At 52.3% G+C, this 20,065-nt stretch overlaps 1 long non-coding RNA gene across 1 annotated transcript in view; it reads right to left on the bottom strand.

Moving 5' to 3' along the window:
• Positions 1-19,843, bottom strand: part of LOC112547297 (uncharacterized) — a 70,502-nt gene extending 50,659 nt beyond the window's left edge. Inside the window, exon 1 of the long non-coding RNA XR_016350683.1 lies at positions 19,587-19,843. This is a non-coding gene — a long non-coding RNA (uncharacterized LOC112547297). The remainder of the gene's footprint in view (positions 1-19,586) is intronic.
• Positions 19,844-20,065: the final 222 nt, after the last annotated feature.

The raw sequence follows: 20,065 nt of genomic DNA, 5'->3' as shown, positions 1-20,065 counted from the left end.
TGAATTGCAACAGAAAGGCAAAATCTGGAAAAAGTGCACCAACCAGCCAACTGAAAAAAATCAGCACAGGTCAGTCAAAAAGTTTTGTTCTGGCCATTTCATTTTGGGTCAGATTTTGATGGTCTTCTTTTTTTAACCTTTGTGTACACATGAAATGAAATTTTGAAACAATTTTCAAACCCCCAACATTTCTTGTAGAAAAGGACACGCTGGCCATTTACCCGTTGGAAACCTTTTTCCCAACATTTTTCAAGTTAAAAAAAAATCAACCCTTACTCATGAAGTAGTTTGAGTTTTGAGCCCGTTTGAGAAGTCCCTGCCGGAGTAAATGTTGTGAATCTGGATCCTGCACGAGGCCACACCCAGTCACCCATTTCTGGCAGGGAGACAACGGGTCTCCCCGATATCCACTCCAGCCTGCCTCACGCGAGAACTCATTCTCTCAGGCGAGGACTGGTAATTTGAGCTTCCAAAGCAGTGGGAAAGATTAGAAGCATGGTGGGGGTGCTGAGGCGGGAGTTTTAGCAGAACTTACCTGGGCCTCCAAAAAACAAAAACAAATTCAAATTTTGAGTGAAAAATCAGATCTATCCTTACTTTTAACCACATTGAATTGTCCACCCCGTTTCTCCTAATTTTCCTGAGGACCTATGTTTAGGCAAGAAACTAATCTCTTTTTGAGTTGCTAAAATATTTATGATAAAATAATAATTCCTTACAAAGAAATCCGGTAATGACGAAGCCCGCGACACCGGAGTGGAATGTTTCAATTACAAACCTGCTAAAAATCAGAGGGTGATGAATTTTATTATTTCCTAACTACAGCCGAGTGCGCCATGAGGATATTAACTATCTGTACGGTCTATTGATCTTCCCGTCTCCCGCTACCGCTGGAAACAATTAGAGGTCAATAAGCAACATGAGATGAAATTTACAGCTGTGATATAGCCATTTAGAAATCTCTCTTTGCCCTTTTACATCAGCAGCTCTGTCAATACTGTAATCAAATATTTTTTATGGAAAGGAAAGGCGCTCTCTCTTCTTTTAAAAATCTGCTACATGAGACGATCTGGGAGTACAACACAAACACACAGCTCAGAGTTGGCTGATAAATATGAAAACTAACCCAACCTTCCCAGTAAGACTTTGTGTTTCAAGCAGGCCCACCGACCGGCGTGGGGGTGAGAGATGCAAACAGGGCTACTATTCCAGGGCCTGCCTCACCCCTTCCGGGAGTATGGAGCGGGCCTCCACTCACCTTGTCCGAGGGCCTGGCAATTCTGTCAGCCTCCCAGGTTTCGATAGCATCACCGCTCTACGAATCTCAATGGATTTATCCTCCCAATGACCCTAGGAAGCAGGGTTCCCTGTAAGCTGAGCACTTGGGCGGCTGCCCAGGGAGAGAGTCAGGCACCGCCCAGCCGATTAGCAGAGCATCCACAGCCAGCAGCATGTATGTCTACTGGTGGTGCACATCTGCACATGCCTTTGTGCACCGAACAAAATTTGTCCCGCACATGAATGAAAAAAATTAGTTGGCACGTTGCTAGGAAGTAGGAATTTTCTTTTTCTTCCCATTTTACAGATGTGGAAACTAAGAGAGAGATTCCGGCCCTCATTTTCTCAACGATCCCCCGCACAATCGGCTCATTTGAGTTTGCAGTTGGGAAACGCATTTATAAATGGCCACGGAGCTGCATAATTGCCATTTGCATTCACAAATACCTCACTTGATTACATATACAAATTGATGCATGGCGTTACATACTCATTTGCATATGCGCTATGTAGAAATCTTAAGGCCTTAAGGTCATACAATAGCACATGGACTTCTCTTCTTTCCCAGAGGGAGAGCATGGATTTCTGCAATATTTGCTACTAGAAGACTTACCCGGGATTGCTTGGGTCCTTTGGGGCAGGGGACTGGCAGTGTGGGAGGGTGGGTGCAGGAGTCAGGGCAGGGGCCTGGAGACGAAGGGGATTAAGGGCAGGAGGCTGGGAGCTGCGGGGCGTGTAGGAGTCTAGGTTGGGATTGAAGAGGGGCTCAGGGGCTGAGGATGTGGGGCCTGCAGGAGACAGGGATGGGGGTTGAGAGGAGGGGGGCTCACGAGATAGAGTGGGGGTGGCTTCCAGCTCCTCCCCAGGGCTACAGGGGCTCTGCACCCCACCCACTAGCTTCTCCTTGGGGCCGGCCCAGAGTGGCAGGGGCCACACGGCAGCTGGCAGCCACTTCCAGAGGCAGGCTGGGGTGGAGGGCGCCGTGCTGTGAGCATGCAGCTGCTTGCTGCCCCCTGTGGTCATTTGTGAGTAGAACCGTCCCTGCTATCGCCCCCCTTTCCCTTCCATACGAACCAATCGCATTCCAGGCGCATCCCGTTGTCCTGGCGCAACCAAACCCCGGCCCTTGCTTACGTGAGGCCCAGAGGAAGCTGCACTCCAGCCCTTCTAGCTCTTCCTGCTTAGGAGGAGTCCTTGACCAAACGGACTCAGAGCTCAGAGGAGCATTTCCCTTTGCTTACGGAGAGAGGCGCTCACGCTGGAGAGGGCTCAGAGGTTAAAAAAAACCCTCCAAGTCTGTGCACGCACGACAGATTTACTAAAGAAGCAAGTCACCCCGGTGCCATCAAGCGACGAGACACACAGCTCAGTCCCCCATTTGTCTCGCTTTTTAACTCCTCCTCTTGCGCTGCGGTCGCTCCCCTCCCATCTCCCGAACTGTCATTGCTCACTAGTCTGATGTGACAGCAGATGCCCCTAAGCCGCTTCGGGGTGGCCTGAGTCAGAATGAGGGAGCTCCTGCCCAGCCAGCAGCGAGGGGCCTTGGATGAAGGAGTGGAACAGGCAGCGTCATTCTTAGCACGAGTGTTCAGGCATGGGCCAGGGGCGGGCGGTAACGCAGGCGATGAAGGAACCGGGGGCGGGCGGTAACGCAGGCGATGAAGGAACCGGGGGCGGGCGGTAACGCAGGCGATGAAGGAACCGGGGGCGGGCGGTAACGCAGGCGATGAAGGAACCGGGGGCGGGCGGTAACACAGGCGATGAAGGAGCCAAGGGCACGCGGTAACGCAGGCGATGAAGGAGCCAAGGGCACTCGGTAATGCAGGCGAAGGAACCAGGGGCACTCAGTAATGCAGGCAAGGGAAACTGCCTACACGCCCCACCAACGAAGGCTGGGCCGCTGGCAGGGAGGGATGGAGCCGCGATGCAGCAACGTGGGAACTCGGCTGCCAGAGAGGGGTGGAGCCATGGAGTGGCTGCCTGGCTCCCCTGGGTCAGGGACTCAGCCCGGCAGCCCTGGCTCTCCACGTGGCCAGGAAGGATCAGGGCAGGGCCTAGCTCCAGGGGCAGGCCTCAGGCCCAAGCGGTAGGGCGGAGTGGGGCAGGACTGGAGTTTGCCCTCCCCACGAGGATGGGATGGGCCCCTGAGGAACCCTTTCCGGGTGTGCGCCATGGGAAGGCCCCAGCAGGAACCGCGATTCCCGAAGGCTGAGATTCAGAAGGCTGGGCTGACAGGAGGGCACTTTCTTCACTCTCGGATGGGGAGACGGACCCCAAATCGGAACAACGGCAAATGTGGGCTTCCCTGGGCCACCCACCCCTAGAGCTCCCTCCCTGACGTGCAGCAGAACCAACGCGCTGGCCGCAGCAGGCAGCCCGAGAGTCTTTAGCAGGTGTCTGGGGAAAAAACTGTTCAGCCCCTGTGGCCACTACCCTCCCTGTCACCGCAGTGACAGCCACGTATCCCGACACCATCCACCCCTCCCCGTCACCCCAGTCCCAGCCACGTATCCCGACACCATCCACCCCTCCCCGTCACCCCAGTCGCAGCCACGTATCCCGACACCATCCACCCCTCCCCGTCGCCCCAGTCGCAGCCACGTATCCCGACACCATCCACTCCTCCCTGTCGCCCCAGTCGCAGCCACGTATCCCGACACCATCCACTCCTCCCTGTCGCCCCAGTCGCAGCCACGTATCCCGACACCATCCACCCCTCCCCGTCGCCCCAGTCACAGCCACGTATCCTGACACCATCCACCCCTCTCTCCGTCACCCCAGTCACAGCCACGTATCCTGACACCATCCACCCCTCTCTCCGTCACCCCAGTCGCAGCCACGTATCCCGACACCATCCACCCCCATCTGCAAACGCAGGCCAGGTATTTGCATGTTCTGGAGGTTTTGCTATTCATCTCGCTGGTTGCTGTGCATCTTTGGGGTAAAACAGCTCCCCGCCCTGCTGGCTGCCTTGCCTGGCCCTGGGAATCGCATCCCAGCTCTGTGCAATGGGCTGAAGCACAAACACCTTCAGACTTTGGAACATGGGACGGAATCTTGCAGCTTCAGCAGCTCACCTGGAAAAGCCTCCTGCTTCTCGTCTGCCAAAACCTGTCCCTCCTGGGCAACTCCTCCTTCCAACATCGAGCCCGTCGGGGGCAGAGCGAAGGGGATATCGGCCATCCACTGTGCCTGCTACTTTCTCTGTTCCTGTCATTGATGGACCTTCTGATCAAAGATTCCCAGGGTGGGCAGAGACCTCAGGAGTCATCGAGTCCAGCCCCCTGCCCAAAGCAGGACCAACCCAACTCAACAATCCCAGCCAGGGCTTTGTCAAGCTGGGATTTAGAAACCTCTAAGGATGGAGATTCCACCCGTCCACAGCAAACCCATCCCAGGGCTTCCCTGCCCTCGTAGGGAAATAGATGGGCACTATATTTGCCCTTTTCCAATCTTCTGGAACCTGTCCTCTTTTGCATGATTTTTCAAAGATGATAGCTAAAGTCTCAGATTTCTCCTCAATCCTCTCCTTGAGTAGTCAAGGATGCATTTTCATCAGATGTCTTGGAGGCCAAACACTTCAACATAATGCGCCAAAATTTGAAAGACATCAGTTGGTCGTTGACTAATTAAATGACGTACCTTCTTTCCCACATCCAGTACTGGACAACAGGACTTGATTGTTTCATTCATGGTTCTGGTTTAAGCCATGTCAGAAGACTAGACACATACATCTTGTCTCTGGAGGCCAAAATTCTGAGATGCATATTTCTGGAAGAACCGTTTCTGGGTCACATGACCCCACTGGTTAGGACTACCGACTGCTCTTGCCACATGGCTATCTTGACATAGGCCTTCCAGTGTGTTCCATTGGCATAGCAGGGAAATAAAAGGATTGGTACGTATCCGAATTGTATACAAAACTACATGGCTACGTCTACACTGGCATGATTTTCCGAAAATGCTTTTAACGGAAAACGTTTCCGTTCAAAGCATTTTCGGAAAAGCGCGTCTAGATTGGCAGGATGCTTTTCCGCAAAAGCACTTTTTGCGGAAAAGTGTCCGTGGCCAATCTAGAAGCGGTTTTCCGCAAAAAAGCCCCGATCGCCATTTTCGCGATCGGGGCTTTTTTGCGGAAAACAAATCTCTGTTGTCTACACTGGCTCTTTTGTGCAAAAGTCTTCCGGAAAAAGACTTTTGCCCGAACGGGAGCAGCATAGTATTTTCGGAAAAGCACTGACAATCTTACATGAGATCGTCAGTGCTTTTCCGGAAATTCATGCGGCCAGTGTAGAGAGCTGGCAAGTTTTTCTGCAAAAGCAGATGATTTTGCGGAAAAACTTGCAAGTCTAGACACAACCCATGTGTTTCATTCTGAAAGGTACACTACCATCCTCAGCCTCCAAATACCAGATCTCAAAATATTTCTGAAGATTAGCACAGCACACAAAGACATCGTTTAGAAGAGTAATATCTCTAGCTCACCCTCTCTCCAGGGGAAACACACAGCCCACTTTACTCAAGGCAGCCTTTAATGTTTGAAAAGGGAATTCAGTGTTTCTGAAAGATGCTGGATTGTCAGCTCACGATACTCAAACCAATCCTCTTCATGTCTAAGCTCCAGGGTTAGGAGAGACCCATCCATCTCTAGTCCACCCACGGCTTCTCTCCTGGCCAAGGAGAAGGTGCTAAGTGGGGTGGTGTTTGCATTTGGACACCTTTCCAGCAGGAGCCAAACTGTGGCAGTTGCTCCTTAAAGGCATTCTGCTTTTCAACGCATTCAGGGCAGGAAGCCTGGCTAAACGATACTTGTGCCTTCTGACTTCACCCTAGGAATACCCTGATTTTTGACAGAGAGGAAGAGCTACATCTGTGCATATTTAAGTTCCAGGGGGAGCAATTTTGTCAATAGCACTTTAACATCCAAGTGATTCTCCTCACAGCTGGTCCTAGGTGCACTGGGAACAGCGATGAAAATAGGTTTATTAAAGACATTATCTAGAATTTGCATATGCTGTGTATACAAACATACACTCCGACACTGAAACGCAAACACTCCAAGGGTCCAGCGATAGATGGATAGTAACACTGAGGATAATAAATAGCGAATGGACCCACACTCTTTGGTTTACAGCAGATGGTAAAGCCAAGATGGAGTGCAAATGTAGCACTTCTTAATTAGATAGGATCTAACGTTGGAACCCAAGCTGACATTCGCTTTGTGAACAAAATACGGCATTCACTTGGAACATGTGGGTAAACAAGATTTCCCCAGGAGACTGTACTATATCTTGGGGGCATACGATAAGAAACGACTACTCCGTTTGATCCTTAATGCATAATCTCCGAGGACCACCATCTGTAATACAAACCTAGCGATGGATGTGTTTACATCTCCGGTGGCTGACGGAGGCAGGAGATGCTGGTGAAATGATAATGCTATTTACTGACTGACCCAGAGAGATCAGGGTATAAATATTGTCTGCAGCAGGTACAGCAGTGACCATGAGAAGGTCAGTCGATATTCAAAACAGCTTATTTATTTCCCTCAGCTGATAACATTCCGTGCATAGTTCCAAGCAAAGACTTGGACTTTTCAACTTAGAAAAGAGGAGACTAAGGGGGGATATGAGAGCGGTCTATAAAATCATGACTGGTGTGAAAAAAGTGAATAAGGAAAAGTTATTTACTTAGTCCCACAATATAAGAACTAGGGGTCACCCAATGAAATCAATAGGCAGCAGATTTAAAACAAACAAAAGGAAGCGCACAGTCAACCTGTGGAACTCCTTGCCAGAGGATGTAGTGAAGACTAGGACTTCAACAGCATTCAAAAAGATACATTCCTGGAGGTTAGGTCCATCAATAGCTGTTAGCCAGGATGGGTAGGAACGGTGTTCTTAGTCTCTGTTTGTCTGGAGGTGGGTGATGGGGAGGGATCATGTGAGGATTACCTGTTGTGATCCCTCCCTCTGGGGCCCCTGGCATTGGCCACTGTCTGCAGACAGGACACTGGGCTGGATGGACCATTGGTCTGACCCAGTCTGGCTGTTCTTATGTTCATAGTTAGGGGGCGGAGGACAGGGGGAGGAGTTGAGCACGGAGAAATGTAGCATGGTCATGACGACCATTGCATTGGTGGCCAAACAGTTCTGAAGCATGTGGGCGCCTGTTATGCGGCCACACATGGGCTGACGTTGGTGTTTCCGATAGAGCTGAAAGGTGGGCGAGGGATTCAAGCGGAAGAGCACCTTAACCGTAAACCACCCATACGCCTGAGTGCAGAAAACCTGCTGCTCGAACGCTGCCAACCCCTCCCCCATTTAGGATCGCTTGAGAGAGACAACCCCAATCTGCAAAATAACCAGGACGCTTATTCTGAATGCCACCAGTAGGAGCGAGGAGATGTACCACCATGCAATGGCTCACAAGAGAAAACCCTACACTTGCACCAGGAATAAACAAAATACAGGACTCGAGAGACTGTGGCGGGGTCACCAGCCCTGCCCCCTTCAACCGCAAGGCCTGGTCCTTGAAATATAGGCCCAGCAGCCTAGTCCCTTGGATGCAGGCCCAGAGGCCTAGTCTTCTATAGGATCCGCTCATCGTCCGGGATCTGGAGGGAAGAGGTGGGGGGTGCCCGGGCCCTCCCTCTCCACCGGGCCCCAACCCAGGGCCCTCTCAGTGGCGGGTGGTTCCCACCACTGGCTCAGCAGGGAGTTCTCCCCAAAACTCGCCGAGCCCGCGGGGCCTTTTTCTGGTCCCCACCCCGGGTTACTTCCTACCCCCTCGCCCTGGCCGACAGCGGTCCCACCTGTGGATGCGGGTCTGGCTACAGCAGCAACGTTGGCAGGCGTGGCTTGGGAGGCAGCAGTGGCCGAGGCAGCGACGGTTTCTAGGGGGGCCGCACAGCGCAGCCGGCATTGCGGTCTGGCTCGTCCCGGAAACAACAGCGGCAGGGGTAACTGGTCCAGCGCCTCTTAGTCCAGCTGTGGCTCCGGTGTCTGGAGAGGAGCTCCTTCCCCTCCAGCGGCCAGCCCCAACTGAGCAGCCCTGTAGCCTTTTATACCAGGGCTGCACTGCGAGCATGCCCAGCAGGGCTACGGGGGAGGGGCATATTCTACCCAATAGGCAGGCTCTCAGCCCCCATGTTCAGTGAGGTGCTGGCCAGCCCCGTCACAGACACACAGAATCAGTGCTTTTTTTTGGGGGGGGGGGGGGGAAGTGTTGGTACTCCAGAGGAAAAGTTGTTGAGAAAAAAAAATGGGGTGGGACCGGCATCGCCCTTTTAAGAGACACGTCCCCTTTAAGATACTTGGCCCAGCCGACTGTCGGACATTTGCGTACAGAGGTGCAGGTACACACCGTTCTTTCCAGGTAAGCTCTGACTGGAGGTGCCGGTACTGCGTACTGGGCAGAACTGTCACAAAAAAAGCACAGCATGGAATTGGTCACAACTCAAGTTAGACCCTCCCCGGACTCATCCGAGCCTTGAGGGACACTAAGCTCCCCGTAATGTGCCAGAAACAAAGGCAAACAATGACCTTGAGTTCATGCTACATGGCAGGTATTGAAGATGCCAACTGACTGATGCGAAAAGCCAAACGCTGGAATTCCAGGGACGTCAGCAAGCCGAATCCCGAAGCCCTTAGCCTGTGCCCAGGGAAAACGACCAGTTTAGAAAACGGGAGTTCTGTGTGAGTGGGAACGGACACAACGCTGGGTGTAAACCTGAGCATTTGGCTCACTGGCTGCAGTGGAAGTTCAAGGCGCTCAGCACGGGTCTCTGTGTGCGTATGGCAGTCGGCAAGTATGCACCGAATGCCTGCGGTCCGGTCCACACGACGAAGGGCTGCTGGCGTAGAGATGTCCAGGAGGAGTAGGAAAAAAAATCACAGCCCCAGGCAACACAGTCGTGCTGGTAACTCCCGCCTCCCGGGTGTCCCGTTCCGCATGCAGATGAGAACGGGGTTCTGTGGGCATCCCTAACATGGCCCTGCAGGGCGGAGGTGAGCGGGGCTGGGTTTCCCGTGCATGCTGCGTCTACACAAGGGATTTCTGCCCGCACGTCTGAACGGGGCCAGGCTCAGTAGGGTAGCGAGGGCCTATCTGGGTACCAGCTCTACACCGACCACTTGTGGGACTCTGCACTTGCATCCGTACAACCATGCAGGCCTCTGACCCATATATATCCGCATACGGCAAAGCTCCCTGCCTCCCCTTTCCTGTAGCGCCCGTGCAGTCCCGCCTCTGCAGCCAGTGCCTCGCACACACGTGTGGGCAAGGGCGCCCCCTTCTTCCTTCCCTCGCCCCACCCCATCCTGGGGCCCGGCAGGAATCGCTCTGGCCCCTGGCTGCAGTTAGAACAGCCACAGGGCTACTGACATTTGCACCTAGTTGCTTTGGCACTTCTGCAGGGAAGAGCTAATTTCCCCTGTTCCTCCGCGCCAGAACGCCCACGCTGGGGGCCAGCCTAGACGCCGGTGTGGAAGCCTCTGGCAAGGAGTTCCACAGGTTGACTGTGCGCTGTGTGAAGAAAAACATGCTACCTATTAATTTTATTTGGTGACCCTTAGTTCTTAGGTTATGGGAACAAGTCAATAACTTTTCCTATTTCACTTTCTCCACACCAGTCATGATTTTATAGACCTCTGTTCTATCCCCCACTTTTTCTCCTTTCTTCTAAGCTGACAAGTTCCAGTCATTTTAATCGCTCTTCATATGGGACCCGTGGCCTTCAAGTGGTTAGGTCCCTAATGGAAATTCTACCCCGAGTTATAGCTATTCAACCCTGTTGACCTCAGTGGGATTTCATGGGGTAGCTGAGAGCACAATTTCGTTCCCTTGGTTTAGAAGAACCCACGTTTCCAGTGACTTGGAACATCGCTATGCAAGAGAGCATGGAAAACGGAAAATGGAGATAATCGCTCACACATAGGGGAAACCAACGGTCCCAGCCACATCATTTGCAGGGGTGGGAGGTTGACTGTGTGGCAGAGCGGTACGGTCAATAAACAGCTGGATAACTAGGCTACATTACAATTAGACAACTGTGGCCAGAGTTAGCCCAACCGTCTAGAAGAAGGCTTCCTCCAGCTGGAATCTAGAGGGCCAAGCATATGCCAGGCAGGCCACAAACAGCCAGGGAGCCTCAGAGCCGAGCCACATTTGCATACGGGGCAAGTCTTCAGTCACAGGAAAGAAACTGGCCTCCAGGCCTGAGGGAAGAGAAGGTTGGATATTAGGGAGAACTATTTCCCTAGGCGAGTGGGGAAGCACAGGGATGGGTTCCCTAGGGAGGGGTGGAATCTCCATCCCTAGAGGTGTTTAAGTCTCAGCACGACAAAGCCCTGGCTGGGATGATTGAGTTGGGATTGGTCCTGCTTTGGGCAGGGGGCTGGACTCGATGGCTCCTGAGGTCTTCTCCAGCCCTAGGATTCGATGATTTTAGCCACTAAGGGATGAACCTTGCAGCTTTGGGCCAGATGAATGATAAAGCAGATGAAATGCCCTGAAATGACCGCACGTTTACCATCCCAGCTACGAAACCCTGCCCCTGCCAAGGGGGCGTTGGCCTCTGCAAGCAAGATGCAAAGCATTGTGGGTTGTCTTGTGCACACAAACAATGTGGAGAGATAACATCGGGGTTAAACCAACAGCAGCCAAACGTTCAGCGCCAAGGCCGAAGCGCAGCTGTGATCCCTGGCCGGCCATCCCAGCTCACCGCACCAGGAAGGCGGTTTGTCAAATGGCTCCTGGTATTTCTCAAAACACTGGGAGACTGCCAGCGGCTCCGGGCGGGGCTGCTCACCAATCCTCAGTAAAGCACGTCCACGCCCACTGGTGAACGATCCGTGCTCTCCGCCCCCGTGCAGCCTAGACCACAGACCAAGGCCAGCTTTGTCTCTGCTCTCAGAGGTGTGGGTGGAGCCACCCTGACGGCAGCAGAACTGTCATGTGGGTGTGTCTAGTTCGTCATTTCATTGAGAATTTATTTCCACAGCAAGGGAAGTGACGGTCTCAGTTTGCCCAGGGCTGAGTTTCGGGGCTTTCCTGTGGGCTACCGTAAGGCTAACAAAGAATCCCAGACAATAAAAAGCGTCCCGTGCACAGCAGCGTGCTGGGTTTGGGGCCGAGGTGTTCGACATCCGATGCCAGCCCTTCCGTGGCTCAGAGCAAACGAATAATACCAGGGCAAAGCTATGCAATAGTCTGGCAAAGCCTGCAGCATAGTTCTGCCCTTTCCAGCTACCAGGACTGGCCCCCACTCTGGCACTCTGAGGTGGGGGCCCGCAAAGACCTTAAATACCTCGCCTCTATAGGCTCTGCACACACAAAAACTCCCCGGAGTCCCAGAGGCGCTGGTTCTGAGAGGAACAACGCCCCTCCCCCTCCAAAGCTGCCACCATGGAGTGATTTCACCCTAAAAAACAGGAGGGAACCCCATGAATTCCTCCCCCAAGGGTACCCCAAGCCCTTTTGCCCCAAAAGAGCTTGAAAAAAGAAAAGAGAGAAACAAGCTGCAGTCTGGTAGCTGATCGCCCAGTCTGAGGCAGGCAAACACACACACAGACTCCCTGTTACTTTCCAGGACGCAAGAATCAAACCATCACCTTAAAAAAACGTGATTTTATTAACAAAACAAAACTACTTGATAAAGCAGACTTGATTGCTAGGTGTTATAGAGCAACTGAATAAAACCAATTAAAAGACAGAGAACATCTCTTAGGGTATGTCTACACTGCATCCCTAGTTCGAACTAGGGTGGTTAATGTAGGCATTCGAAGTTGCAAATGAAGCCCAGGATTTAAATATCCCGGGCTTGATTTGCATCTTGCCAGGCGCCGCCATTTTTAAATCCCCCTTAGTGCGGACTCCGTGCCCGCAGGCTACACGCGGCACGGAGTAGGTAGTTCGAATTAGGCTCTCTAATTTGAACTACCGGTACACTTCATTCTAGGTGTTTAGAGAGCCTAATTCGAACTACCTACTCCGTGCCGCGTGTAGCTGCGGGCACGGAGTCCGCACTAAGGGGGATTTAAAAATGGCGGCGCCCGGCAAGATGCAAATGATGCCCAGGATATTTAAATCCCAGGCTTCATTTGCAACTTCGAATGCCTACATTAGCCACCCTGGTTCGAACTAGGGTGGCAGTGTAGACATACCCTCAGCTAGTGAATGGGGGAGGGAAGGCATAGGTTCACACAGAGTAGTTGAACTGAACAACCAAAACAAATAAAAATACCTTGATTGCGACTAAATACCCCTTTCTCCTTTATATTTACTCACGATCCCTTCCCAGTTCAGTCCACGTCCATGCCCAATATTCCTTGTAGGCATGGTAATTCTGATTACTGCATGTTGCTCCCTCCAGCTCTTAACTTAGAAGACAACAAAGGAAGAGCAAACCAGGTATTTACACACAATTCAAATTTCAGCGCTGTATCCCATTGCTTCTCCTGGATCCCTGCCAACAACAGCCCTAGCTACCTGCCAACAACACCCTTCGGAGGCCAGAACTCCTCCTATCCATCACACCAGCACACAGCGCTTGGCCCGCAGGGGTACGTCTACACAGCCGTGCCTCGGAGCCCAGGTTGACAGACTCCAGCTGGTGGGGCATGCACTCTGGCAGCTCACACTGCGGCCTGGGTTCTGGGTTTCAGCTCCCGAGTTCCTGCCCGAGCTGCCCTGTCTCCCCAGCTATTTGTCATGCTATAGCACGAGCCCCGTAACGCTCAATCTTTTGGTCTGGGCTCCGAGGCCTGTTCCCACAGGCTGCCATTGCTATGGAGACCCTAGACCAGGGGTGGGCAATGGGCGGCCTGCATGCAGAGGCAGAGTTAGGTCCTGGCAGGCTAGGTGCTTTATTTACCTGCATGTCCACAGGTACGGCTGCTTGAAGCTCCCATTGGCCACAGATCGTTGTTCCCAGCCAATGGGAGCTGCGGGAAGTGTTGTTCCGGTCCATGTGGCATCCTGAAGCTTCCATTGGCCACGGATCAACATTTCCAGCCAATGGGAGCTGCGGGAAGCGATGTTCCAGTCCATGTGGCATCCCGCAGCTTCCATTGGCCACGGATCAACATTTCCAGCCAATGGGAGCTGCGGGAAGTGGTGTTCCAGTACATGTGGCATCCCGCAGCTTCCATTGGCCACGGATCAACATTTCCAGCCAATGGGAGCTGCGGGAAGTGGTGTTCCGGTCCATGTGGCATCCCACAGCTCCCACTGGCCACGGATCAACATTTCCAGCCAATGGGAGCTGCGGGAAGCGATGTTCCAGTCCATGTGGCATCCCGCAGCTTCCATTGGCCACGGATCAACATTTCCAGCCAATGGGAGCTGCAGGAAGTGGTGTTCCGGTCCATGTGGCATCCCGCAACTCCCACTGGCCACGGATCAACATTTCCAGCCAATGGGAGCTGAGGGAAGCAGTATTCCGGTCCATGCCGCTTTTTTGCAGCCCCCGATTGGCTGGGAACAGCAATCCATGGCCAATGGGAACTGCAAGCGGCTATACCTGTGGACATGCAGGTAAACAGGCCTCCCAGCCAAGACGGCATGGAGGGCTGGAGCGAATGGCCCCTGTAGCTGGGTACTGATGAGCTAGGAACTGGTAACTGCCTGAGGGGAGCGGACGCCTGAGCCAGCCTGGAGCCCTGCACCCCGGAGAGAATTCACTCTGCGGAGGAGCATGCCCCGCTGCCATGACCGGTCTCTTCTAGGGTCTCCAGTTCCGCTGGAGGACGGCGCTTGTGTAACTCTAGCTGCCCCGGACACCTCCCACCACCATTTTCTATGCTGAACGGTCTCTGGACACTCCTCTGGAGAGGGGATGTTGCACCCAACACCTCCCTGCTTCTGGGGCACTTTGTTACACTGGGGGGTCATTCACCAGGAACTAATCCAGGGCCGACCCAAAGTTAATGGGAATCTCTCCCCTTGAGTCCGGGGGTGCTGGCTCAGGCCAAAACCCAGGCCGGGAGTGATTCTGGGGTACAGAGCAGAGAGACAGAGGCTTAGCTTTGAACGTATTTGGAAAGCCATTTCCTGGATGCTCTCTTGCAGGCCACTGTGAGAGCACCTAAAACAGACCACCGACGCCAGCCTGAGGAAACAGCCATGTCTGAGCTGACACACAAAAACAGGGCACCCAGAACGAGGTTTACTTGCCCAGAATGGACCCTGATTTATACCACTCCTTCCTTTCTTGTCTAATCCAAACCATACAGTACCGAGTGAAAATTGTTCTCATTTTCGGTCAGTAATACGATTTCTTTGCAAACATCTGTAGCGGTGATCCATCGACGTGCTAACAGCCTGTGAGCGACTCATAGATCATCTGCTTTTCCTCATTATTAAAGGACCGTGTGTGTATTTTGGAAGGCTGGATAAGAGAAAGCCGTAACACATCTGCTTTTACCTTAAGGCTCCGGGGATGTTGAGAGTCGCGGTACTAGAACAAGATGAAAGTTAACACAAAAAACATTCTCATCTGGTTGTTTAGAATTGTTTGTGGCATTATTTAGTTCAGCTTGCCCTACTTCTCTTTCTGTTCTATTTCGTTTTCGGGAAAAAAAACCCTTTAGCTATTCTGGAAAGCTTTTCTGCAACAAAACATGTAGGCTCAGAGACAACTTAATGCTTACCAATAATTATTTAAATTGTGTAGCATCTTGGAACTCCCATCCTGGATTACAAACCCAGAAGAAAGCAGATGGCCCCTGTCCCAAAGAGTTGATAATTTAAAAGCTTCAGGGGGTAGCCGAATTAATATAATTTAAGTTACCTAAAATAATCAAAGATTAATTGGCTCTGCACTACAACCATGAACTATACACACAAAGCTGATAAAATCATCTGAATGGGGAAGGAGCAGCATTTGCTGCTTACACCTGTGGAAATTCACATCCCAAGCATGCTCAGTCCTCAGGCTGTATCTTGACTATACCTCTGTTGACAGAGAGATGTAGATTAGGCATGTCGAAATTGCTCATGAAGCTGGGATTTAAATATCCTGCGCTTCATTAGCATAAACATGGCCACCGCTTTTTTCCAAAACGGAGCTTTTTTGAAAAAAACCAGGCAGTCTAGATGGGGAGCTTTCGAAAAATAAAGCCTTTTCGAAAGATCCTGTAAACCTCATTTTATGAGTGATAAGGGATCTTTCGAAAAAGACTTTATTTTTTGAAAGATCCGCATCCAGACTGCTGTTTTTTCCCCGAAAAAGCTCAGTTTCGAACAAAGCGGTGGCCATGTTTATGCTAATGAAGCACAGGATATTTAAATCCCGGCTCATTAGCAATTTCCACGTGCCTAATCTACATCTCTCTGTCGACAGAGAGGTGTAGTCCAGACACAATCTCAGTGAATATAGTGTGCAGTTATCAATCCAGGCTTTGGGAGAACTTAAGACACTTAACCAAAATCTGCAGCTTCTTCCAGGAAAAGACACAATAATTCATAGATTCATAGAATGCTAGAACTGCAAGGGACTTTGAGAGAGCATTAAGTCCAGTCCCCTGCCATCACAGCAGGACCAAGCACCATCTAGATCATCCCTGAGAGAGATCCAACCTGCTCTTAAATATCTCCAGAGATGGAGATTCCACAACCTCCCTGGGCAATTTATTCTAGTGTTTAACCACCCTGACAGGTAGGAAGTTTTTCCTAATGTCCAACCTCAACCTCCCTTGCTGCAATTGAAGCCCATTGCTTAGGGAGGTTATGGAATCTCAATTTAAGCCCAATGTCTATCAGGGATGGTCTAGCCAGTATTTGGTCATGCCATGGGGGCGGGGACCTGGACTTGATGACTCTCGAGGTCCCTTCCAGTCCTAGTGTTCTATGATTCTTCCTGCTCCTTGTGACACCCTTTCAGATACTTGAAAACGGCTCTCACGTCCCCTCTGAGCCCTGAAACACAGGGCTGTATAAGGCTGAGTCAGAGATAATTTTGTGGCAGATGTAATGTTCAGTCACAAAGCTACATGGGCTTTCATTTTCTGGGCATACGTCTTTGGGGAGCATAACTGCTGAGGAGCAACATTTTCTAAATATGGAACATTATCGCTGTTGCACGCTAACATCTTCCCAGAATTTCTGTCGGAGCCGTTACGCCTCTTCCGCTGGTTTTAGCCAAATGTCACCATTTCTGTTGGGACTCCCTTATTTGAACAATAACTTCTTACTAAATCTTTTCAATTTTGAAAACAAACTCACTGCCAGATTTCAATATGTGACTAACAATCCGCCCCGCCCCCAGATAGACCGGGTAGTCGTTTCAGATACAGAGGAAGGTTTTCCAGCACTGCTAAATATTTGATCCACAAGAAACCATCTGCTGAAGGTTACGTGTGTTTATAAGAATTGGAAAAGGAGAGCCACAGCTAAAATGTGTGTTCTATGGGACCCATGTGCAATGGGATTTATAGCTGATTGAATGTCAAACCTTCCAAAGTTGGACAACGCCAGGGGACAATCCAACCTGCCTCCTCTGCCCCACCTAACCCCAGACCCACACTACGATCATGCCAACTCGTCGAGGACAAAGCGGAAACACAAAGAGTTTTCCATCTTTCAGAATATCTAGGCAGACAGGATCATCGAATCCTAGATATTCTGAAAGTCATCAAGTCCAGCCCCCTGCCCAAGGCAGGACCAACCCCAACTCAACCATCCCAGCCAGGGCTTGGTCAAACACCTCTAGGGATGGAGATTCCACTCCCTCCCTAGGGAACCCATCCCAGCGCTTCCCCACCCGCCTAGGAAAAAAGGATGCTATTTAAAGAAAGAACAACGCAGGGCCACTCGACTTACCCACCAGGGACAGCCTCGCAGCCGGCTCCAGTTTACAGGCAGCAAAACTCCTTCAGAACAAAAACCGTTCTGGGGACCAGGGACACACTGTGGGACGTTCACTCGCCTCAACACCGCGGGGGCCACCGATGGGGAGAAGCCAAACTCCAGCATCTTTGCCAGGGCTGCTACATTCTGATCCTGGCTTCTGCCTACATCCTCCGCTCCCATGTGACAAAGTGGGTAATTGTCTTCACTCTCTCTGCTTGTTGTGTGGAAGGTGATTTCGACTGTCCTGTCCTGAGTCTGTGCATGCCTCAGTTTCCCTGGACACTGCACTGCTACCTGGAGGGGGATGTGAATTCCAGGAGTGACTCACTGAGGCCAGCACGTTCACAATGGCCCAGGCTCACGGTAATCTGAGCCTGGGAGAGGGATGTGATCTGGTGACACCTTTTGGGAAGCCAGACAGAGGAGGAGGCGGGGCTGCCTGGAGGCCTGGGACAGGTGGCTGAGTGTGTGAGTGAGTCTTCACTGGCTTAGGATGCAGGGAGGGGGCCCAGGGCCCTGTCTCTTGGCTCCCCCTCTCCCCACGGTGGATGGTGCTGGCTGCTCCTGGTTCCTGTGCGAACAAGTCTGTGCTACACGGTGTCCCTGTGAGCCAATAAACATTCTGTTCTACCTGCTGGCTAAGTCCCCCCTCTGGCTGTGGATGGGGGGGACTCCCCACACCTCCATGACCCCCCCCTTGCCCCGCGATGTGCTGAGCAATCAGAAGTCCCATGGGGCGCGGAGCCCCCGCCACGCTACCCACTGCAGTGAGAGCAGAGGGTTCCCAGCACCTGGCAGAACTGGCGCCGGCAGGCCGAGGGTTAACCAGGCCCCACACAAAGCCGTTTCAAGCATTATTTACAGCCCCTTCCTCCCCCAGGGGGACGTCGCAGTCACCTCATTAAGCACAGACACAAGCCTTTCAGCAGGCCCAGGCAGAGATATTTACAGCCCCGTGCGGCTGACGGCGGGGTGGAGCCCGACATGCACAACATGAAAGCAAACCTCCAAGTGCCGGGGCCAGCCGCCCCGCAGTGTGCGTTCTGACAAACAGCTGCGTCCCTCCGAGGAGATGTGCCCGCCACAGACCCAAGGCGGAGCTGCCCCGGGCCACCCCGGCGTGCTGGCAACGACTCGGAGACCTAGCAGCAGCCTCGTGGTGAGACGCCCCGTTAGCCGAAAGGGAAGCAGCACCATACATACACACACGAATCCCTCCTCCTGGCCAGCCTGGCTCTGCTCCCCCCCTTGCCGCCCATTCGGCATTGGTCTGTTCCGCACACTCTGTCCGAGGTCGAGCCTTTTGTGAGCATTTCTGGCTGGTTAAATCCTGGCTCGTATTTCCAGGGCGGCACAAGCCGCGGCGGATTTAAACAGGGGGCCAACAAAATGAAACATCGATAGCGGAAGGGGAACAGAGCGCTCCTGACGAACATGATCGTTTGGGGGATAATTCCTCACCGCGATTGATGCCTGCTTACCTGCTGGAATACGCCGACACTCCCTTCTAGGATTGATTCTTCAATGGGGGGATGAAAATGACTAGCCCTCCAACAGGATGTTAGCCTAGACACACGTTTCCCAGAACACGGGGCAAACATGCCAGCCTGATGTTTACATCAAGGCTTCATTTGTGGGCCTATGTGGGATGGCGACGGAACGAATCCAAGCAAAACGAGCCCTCATTTGTCTGGGTGGAGTGGTGTTCCCCCATGCGAAATGCCACTTCCTTGCCAAATGTGCTCTACCATATAGTTACACCCTGGCTTGAGAAGCCGGACAGAGGGGAATTCCAGTGCTCCTCTCTCCCCCGTGATGGGGCGTGGCTGTTTTAGCCTGGCTTATTTATAGTTGGAAAGACCAGTTGTGCACCACTGCGCTGGCCAGCTATGAGGGTGTGGCTAGACTACAGGGTTTTGTTGACAAAACTATACCTGCGTCCACACTGCCTTTGAGTTATGTCAACATAACGTCGACAAAACTCAGCAGTTTTGTCGACGTATGTAAACCTCATTCTACAAGGAATAACGCCTTTTATCGACAGAGTTCTGTCCATAGAAGGCGTTATTGCATCTACACTGTCCTTTGCGTCCACACTGTTATGTCGACAAAGCGGCTTGCTTTGTCGACAGAACTGGATGTAGTCTAGACGCTCTTTGTCAACAGAAGCTTTGTTGACAGTATCTGTTGACAAAACTTCTGTCGACAAAACCCTGTCGTCTAGACATACCCTGAGATACTAAATGATGTGGTGTAACAGGCTCTGCCCTTCCTGTGAGCACCCCTTGGTGGCCGAGGAGAGTCTTGTGGTCTCTTTGCCCGGCTGTCTGTGGGAGAGGAAGTGTCCGGTATGTGGACCTGGGACCAGGCTTCTTCTTACCCCCTGTTGTGGCTGCTGCGGGTTGTGAGGGGAGGACGGCCCAAGCCCGCCCATGGACCCAATAAGAAGCAGTTACCTGCTGAGTCTCAAAGAGGTCAGTTGCTGTCATATTGTCTGGGTCGCTTCCCCGTGAAGCTGCTCTGTTCAGCCCTCTCTTGGGTCTTGTGGTCAAGTCCTCCCTGTCCAGGGTTCTCACAAGGGGTTGCTGTTGGCTTCCCAGCTAGTCTTCTGCTGCTGGACCCGGTTCTGACCAGGTCTGAAGTCCAGTTCCCACTCGGAGCTGTCCGGAGTGCTGCTGTTCTCCCACTCAGCCCTCAGGTCTGCCTGGGTCAAGCTCCAGCAGGGAACTGACAGGCTCTGGCTCAGCAGTTTCTTTTATATCAGCCTGCTGCGCCCTGATTGGCTGCAGCAGAGGCTGCCACTCTATTCTGCTTGGAGGACCTCTCTTCTGCTCCTGTTGGTGAGCAGGGTGCGACAAGGCCTCCAGCCGGGATGTCGGAGCCTAGTCCACCCATTCACATGTAGGAAAAGCGATCACTGTGCAGCAGTCTGTCA

The sequence above is a fragment of the Pelodiscus sinensis genome, chromosome 14 (assembly GCF_052426305.1).
Source record: "Pelodiscus sinensis isolate ZL-2025 chromosome 14, ASM5242630v1, whole genome shotgun sequence".
Lineage (NCBI taxonomy): Eukaryota > Metazoa > Chordata > Testudines > Trionychidae > Pelodiscus > Pelodiscus sinensis.
Note: the sequence above shows the minus strand (reverse complement) of the source record. Positions and strands in the feature narration are given on the sequence as shown.